Below are 7,480 nucleotides of genomic sequence, written 5' to 3'. Positions count from 1 at the left end.
CCCCGCGCTCCCAATTCCACCCATTGCAGAACTCCTCACAGTTGCCAGGATGCAGAATCAACCATTGTGCAGAGGAGGCTGCCCACTCAGGGTGGGCAGGAAAGAGCCCGAGGGGAAAGGGCCACGGACCACACCTTCTTCCAGGAGGAACGGTCAGTGACTCCTTCCTCCAGCTGGACCCCACCTTCCAGTTTGCACCGCCTCCTCAAAGGGCCACCGCATTCTGAATCTATCAGTGTGTTAGTTCACTGAGGAAGTCAGAGGCTCATGAGCCAATCGCTTTCCAAAATCCCATCGGTGTGCAGCCAAACCTTCACCATAGGAGCTTTCAGATCAAACCATAACAACTGTGGCCCACACTAACAGCTAATTTTCTCTGGTTCTTTTAGACACTGGCCTAGGGTTTTTTTTTTTTTTTTTTTTGGTTTGTTTGTTTTTGTTTTGTTTTTAGCTTCAATATCCAGGAACATGCAATATTTGTCTTTATGTGCCTGGCTTATTTCACCTAATGTCCTCCAGCTCTGTCAACTGCCGCAGATGGCAAGACCTCATTCTTTCAAGAGGCTGAATAATATTCTCTTACATTTATGTCCTACAGGTGATTCTATCAGCTGATTCCCAAAACGAGAGCCAGTGGGTCACCAGCTAAAACCTGGGTCCCTGTAATCATCTGTCTTCCTTTTGTTTCTCAAGCATTTCGTCAGAGCTACAGAGAGATGACTGACAGCGGGTGGGGTTGGGGTTAGCAGAGGTAGGTAGCTGTATACTAGAGATACTTCTAGTGTCCCTGGCTCAGCATGGTGAGGATAATCTACGACAATTTAATATACATTTCGGAAAGAACGGGGAGGGAGGAATTCTCAGGCCCCTAGCACAGAGAATATTAGCTGGTCACTGGGATGGGAGTGGTAGATCTGTGGTTCTGTCACTGCATGGCATATACATGCATTATCGTGGTATGCTTGATAAATATGCACAGAGTTAAATGGCATATGCGTGTGTTATCATGGTGTGCTCGATAAATATGTACAGTTATTAGATGTCATTAAGAAGGACTAGCTATCACCTTCAGAGACTTACAAGGACTAAATAAGGCTGGAGAGGGCAGGCCAGGGTGTTTTGAACAAGGTGGGACCTTACTTTTCTGCAAGGCTTCTCTCCAGGTTTACCGTTTGGACGGTCCCTAACATGGCTGTGGTTTGGGATTTGACATATATTCTGTTTCATATATTGTCATATATTTTAGTTTCATACTGTTGATTTTTTTCTATAGTTGAAAATACAGTATTTGTATTTTATCTACCACTCAGGGTATGACTGGTTTTCCTCCCTTTTTTTGAGAGAGGGTGGTAAGGAGACTGGGATATTACCCTGGCTGGGCTACAACAGCTTTGAGAGATTCTCCTACCTCAGCCTCTGGAGTAGCTAGGGCTGCCTATATCGGGCCTCTGGTTCTGATAGCTTCTTCCTTCATTGCCTCAAGTGGGACTGTTGTCTCTGACAATCTCTGGCCAGTGACACCCAATGTACGTGTGAAAGTGGCCAAAGATAGGGGCAGAAGCACAAAATAAAAAATTTAAATGGACGAACGGACAATCAAATAAACAAACACACAAGGCATTTCTGCTATTTGCTAGCCATTCTGTGAACAAAGCAAGCAATAACCTCTGGGCCAGAAGAGTGGAGAGAAACCAGTGGAGTCGTTGCGCCACCGTGTGACGCTATGGGGTATTGCAGTCAGTGGTGCGTGCTTGTCTCCAAACTCAACGTCTCAAATGTCTGACGAACTGTACAAGCTTTTTCAGGCCAAGTGTATGTTTCCTTGGATAATTCAACCATCTCTCATCCTTCATTTCCATCCTCTCTTCCCTCAGTAACTCATTTTTATGGCCTAGGATGTTGACTCTTACTAGAATTAAGAAAAATCTGCTCAATATAATAAGGCAAATATTTTCCTGCATGTAAAACTGCTGACTTAATATGGCTGTGATCCAGAGGAAGTTCTTTGTCTGTCTGTCTGTCTGTCATCCATGCATCCATCTACCTACCTATTTGACAGTCTCATGTGTCTGGCATTAGCCTCAATATTATTTAATATAAATTCCAGGATGACCTGTGATTTCTGATCCTCCTGCCTCCCCCCCCCCCCTTTCAAGGCTGAGATTGCGTATGTGTGTCACCTGGATTATTGAGTGGTTTGCTTGTTTTTGTTGTTTTTTTGTTTTATAAGATTTCTTTATTTTATATGTGTTGCTGTTTTGCCTGAATGTGTGCCTAGTACCCTTGGGGGTTAGGAGAGGGTGTCAAATTCCCAGAAGCTGGAGTTATGGAGGGTTGTGAGCCATCAGGTGGGTGCTGGGAATGGTAGCTTGTCCTTTGTAAGATCAGCATTTGCTCTTAACAGTGAAGCTGTGGCTACAGCTCCTAGGAGGAGATTCTCGTCCACCTCGCTCTGGATCAACAGTCTCATTTATACACAATAAACATGTCAACACAAATGCAGTGGAGGCTGAGTCCGCCCATCCACTCTTTCATTATTTTGTAGTGCTGGGAACTGGACCTCACTTTCGCCCTAGCCTGAGACACCCAGTGCACCTGCCCCGACAGCTCGACAGCTCGTGTGCTGTGCGTTCTGTGCCTGCTCTGCCTTTGCCTTTTCCTGGGATGTTTTGAGCTTTCTGACTTTGTCCCCTTAAGAGAATCTTCTGAGCAGAGTATGATAGCACACATCTTTAATCCCAGCACTCAGGAGTCAGAGGCAGGAGGATCTTGGTGAGTTCAAGGCCAAACAAGTCTACCTAGTGAGTTTGAGGACGGCCAAGGCTACATGGAGAAATCTTGTTTCAAAAAAAGGAAGTTTTAAAAGTAAAATTAGTTGAGACAGTCACACTGCATTTAGGTAGACCATAAACACTGTGCATGTGGCATCCCCATGGGATGATTAGATTTGGTGGCCAATCCAGTGGCCTTAAGACCAGCCTAGCCTGTCTCTTAAAGGTGCCTCCCCTTCAGACCAAACCAGGGTCCTCCTTCCCACCAAGTATTTCTTCTTTGCTTGAAGTTTGAAGAGAAATGGAGAAGGGAGGGGTGCCTTGTCTTACCTCCAGGGCCGAGCACAGCTTGGCACGAGTCCACGTGGCTGTGTTTGGGGAGAAAGGCCTCATGAGTGGCATCTGGAGAAGTTCAAGCCAAGCTTTCATCAATCTCTCCCTTGTCCCTTTGTGTTTCCCCACTGCTGAAGTGTGACAAGATGACAGGGTCACTCGAGTTCCAACCTTTCTTCAAGCTAAAGAAAGCCAATGGAATAAACGTGCCTGTGACACCCAGGCATCCTTTGCCCAGGCTCTAGGCTTGCACGGTCCTCTTGGACTCCCTGTGACTTTGGAGGATTCTGTCATCTGTCTGAGCCCTTGAAATGAGGTTAGTGCCACTGAAAAGGGGACTGTTGCTTTGTGGCACTGGCCTCACTGTGTGTCCCAGGCTGGTCTGGAACTCACTGTGTTGCAGGCTGGCATCAGATTCTAGATCTCTTTGCCTCTGCTCGCTGGCCCTCAGGTTACAGGTGTATGCCTCTATTCCCAACTGGAAGCTGAGTATAATTAAGTTTAATAGTCATGTCTGACGTCGGAGGGGACCGAACAGTGGGCAGAGAAGCCCACTGTGAGGCTCAGAGGAGGAAGACTTCAAGGAGCCCCGGACGAGGTCCCACACTTGGCTCTTCACCTGGCCCTTTCCCAGGGAGCTGGGGTCAAGAGGAGACGGAAAACCAAGGTGCCCTGGTTTAAAGCGATACGTGAGGCCTAATTCCTTTCATAGTCACGGCTTAAGCTAAGGGCATCACGAACCCCAGTTCACCCCTTTCCTCTTGCCTTGGGATCTCCCTCCAAAATGGTATTTTAATTCCCTAATCACTGCATGAGCAGTAGGGCCTCACACAATGGCTAGCTGATTGGATACATGTTTGAGAGTGATAGGTGTAGGAATGGAGACCTGGGCCTTCTCTCTACGTGACAGTCAGCCATTTTTACCACATCCCCAGTTTTCTGGAGCCAGAGAGACAAGGCTGAATTGCAATCGGCTGTTCTTAGCCTGGGTCTCCCCACATGTAAAATTAGGGCAGCATTCATTAATGCATGATCGTTAATTTTACGTCAGCTTGGCTGGACCAAGCATGCCAATGGACAGACATGATTGTAGGTGTTTTTGTGAGGTGAGAATATGTTTGTCTTGTAGACTTTTCGTAAAGCAGATCCCTGGGTTATTGTGGAAGTGACTTCACCCATCAACCGAGGCTCAAATAGAAAAAAAAGCCTGGCTTCATCAGGGGAAGCCTGGCTTCCCCTCTCGTACACTGTTTGCATATCAGCTACAGTAAGGCTTCTCTTCCTCACTGAAGAATATCAGTTGTCCCGGACTCCAGCCCATTAGCTCTAAGTGGAGCCACACAGCCTTGACCCTTGTGTGTCTCTGGCATACCATACCCTTGCAGATTCTAGACTTACCAGTTTACATAATTGTGTGAGACATCTTTCCATCTCATAAAACATCATGAATTCTGTTTCCCTGGAGACCCCTTGCTATCCAGAAGAATTAACTAGAAGTCAAGTATTAAACGAAAGCACCCAAACAACCAGTATCAAGGTAGTTTTTTTTTTTTATCCGACTTGTCAGCTCTCTTGCCCAAGCATTAAAACATTCGTAGATTAAATACGTTAGAGATTACCTCGGAGGCACCAAAGTCTGACAGTATCACCTTTAGAAAAGAAATCAAAGTATTCCCTCCTGGAGAAGTTTGACCAAGAGTGAGGCCAAGTTTGAGTTTTCTACTTTTTCACCCCGTGTCTTCTGTCGTCTGAAACTTGTAGTTTCTGGCTTGACTGTAATCTGTCTGTTGTGTGTCTATCTATGCCTGTACGAAACATGACTATCTGTTTCTCTGTCTGCGTCCCCAGTGAAAGGACTTTGTTCTGCATATATTAAATGGGATAGAAAGTATCATGTGGGAGAAGGAGTGAGGGATACTTTACAGAAATCTTCACGGAGTTTTACAAGGGATTAAGTTGCTGACTCCAACTGATCCCTACTGACACAGACAACAAACAGTAATATAAACGTACTGTTTTCAAGATATATCCATATGCTGGTTGCTGTTTCTAGCACTTAGGGCAGTATTTACCATACAAGATTTCTTTTGACTTTTGAAGCAATTTATCAAATATATTGAATATTTAATACACATCTATCTTCATGCATCCCTCTGGGTCAGGCCAAGGAAGAGACATAATTTAAGACTAAAGTTGTACATTAACTTAGGTTTTTATTTTTTTTTTATTTTTATTTTTTATTTTTTAGACAAGGTTTTGCTCTGTAGCCTTGACTCTTTTGGGACTCGCTCTGTAGACCAGGCTGGCCTAAAACTCACAGAGATCTGCCTACCTCTGCCTCCTGAGTGCTGGGATTAAAAGCATGTACCACCACCTGATGTACATTGTTCTCTTAAAGGCAGCTTAAACAAACAGGCTGACGCCTCAGCGGGTTAGTAGTTTTATCTTTTATCTTTTATTTTTTCTGTGTAACAGAGCCCTGGCTGTCCTGGACGTCCTATGTAGGTCAAGCTGGCCTCGAACTCACAGAGAGCCGCCTACCTCTGCCTCCTGAGGGCTGAAAGGCATGTGCTACCACACAGGGCTGCAGTCTTATATCTTAAATGAACTCCAGATGCATTGAGGTCCAGCAAAGGTTTCAGTGTCTTAGAATGAAAGAGATGTTTTCCTAAGACTCTATTGCCACATCTCAGGAGGAGAAGCGTTCTTTCTTTGAACTTGGAAATCCATTGGCCAACCTTCCAACATTTCCTATTTTGAACGGACTGATTGCCTGGCTTCTGTCATATTATTCCTTCGAGGGGCACACCTTCCCAGTTTCTCCCCTTTACCTCCTGGCTCCAGTTTCCTCAGCTTTGGGATGTGAGGCAAATGGCTGTCTGTTTCTTATCACAAGTTTCCTGGGGTGGGTTAAGAGTAAGAAGCAGCAATTCTCCTCTCCTCCCATCACCCACAGCCTCTCTTCAGCCATGTGTGCTTCAGAGTATGAAAGACGAGGGGGTGGGTGTTTTATAATTTTTAAGACACAGACCTCTTTTCAACCCAGTGCTTCTTAGCACTTGATAGCAATTAGTAGAATCATTTTTAGCAGATTTGAAAACTTTCATGTCCCTAGTGCACTTTGGAAATCTAAAATACTTTTTTTACTGTTAACTTCTTCCCTATTTTTAATTGGAACTATAATAAAACCACCCAGGATCACATTCTTGGTGCTTTATGATACGCATGGATGTGCACCACGTGAAGCTTAGCCTATGAGTCAAACTTCAGGGGCCACATAACACGGCCACATGTAAGACAGCTCCTTTGTGGTGTTCTCCCGCTCCTGTGGCTCGGAAGTCCGTGAAGGTTTTCCTTGCTCAGACTGTGTGAGCCAGGTGGCTTTGCTTTCTTTCTTTCTTTTTTTTTTTTTGTTTTTTGTTTTGTTTTGTTTTTTTGAGACAGGGTTTCTCTGTGTAGCTCTGGCTGTCCTGGAACTCACTCTGTAGACCAGGCTGGCCTCGAACTCAGAAATCCGCCTGCCTCTGCCTCCCAAGTGCTGGGATTAAAGGCGTGCGCCACCACTTCCCGGCTACGGCTTTGCTTTCAAAAATTGGTAAATAATAATACGAACATTTATGTGACATACATGCATGTTCTAAAGGTCCAAAGAATAATACCAACAACAAAATGCAAGGACTGGAAAAATGGCTCAGTGGTTTAGAACACTGGCTGCCCTTGAAGAAGACCAAGGTTCTATTCCCAGCACCCACATGGCTACTTATAACTGTCTGTAACTCCAGTTCCAGAGCATCTGGGCTCTGCAGGCATTAGGCACACATGTGACACACAGACATACATGTAGGTCAAACACATAAAAACAAAATGACACCAAACAAAAAACTAAACCAAAACTGCCCAGCCCCCCTGAAAAACAAAACAAAACCCCCCAAACCAAAAAACCCAAAACCTCAAAAACCTCGTCCTCACATCCCAGTGGTGAGGAACCATTGGTAAGGAACTTGCCTCTTCCAACCTATGTATCTGGAAATCCCTGCTCACTACCCAGCTGTTTTAACACTGGAAGTTTATGTCCCAGCCAACCCCTTGTTTTGAGGCATCTTGGAAGTCAGCCTCTTTCCCTCCATATCTCCCCAACCCCCACAGGGTACCCTCTGTGCACTTGTGTAAATGGGGTCTCACACTGGGTTTCGTTTATGGCTCGTTTCCCCATCGTCTTTCATGGGCTTCCTCTTACTGATGTGTGTAGTCACTGTCCACCCAGCCTCCCTGGTGACTAATTATCCCTCAGTAAATATAGCAGTGTCTCCATTCCTCACTGTCAACAGACAGAGCAGCCTTTGTTACTGTGAGTGGTGTCTCTCAGGACCGTCTTA

This window comes from Grammomys surdaster, unplaced genomic scaffold, assembly GCF_004785775.1.
Source record: "Grammomys surdaster isolate TR1022 unplaced genomic scaffold, NIH_TR_1.0 225, whole genome shotgun sequence".
Classification (NCBI taxonomy): domain Eukaryota; kingdom Metazoa; phylum Chordata; class Mammalia; order Rodentia; family Muridae; genus Grammomys; species Grammomys surdaster.
Note: the sequence above shows the minus strand (reverse complement) of the source record.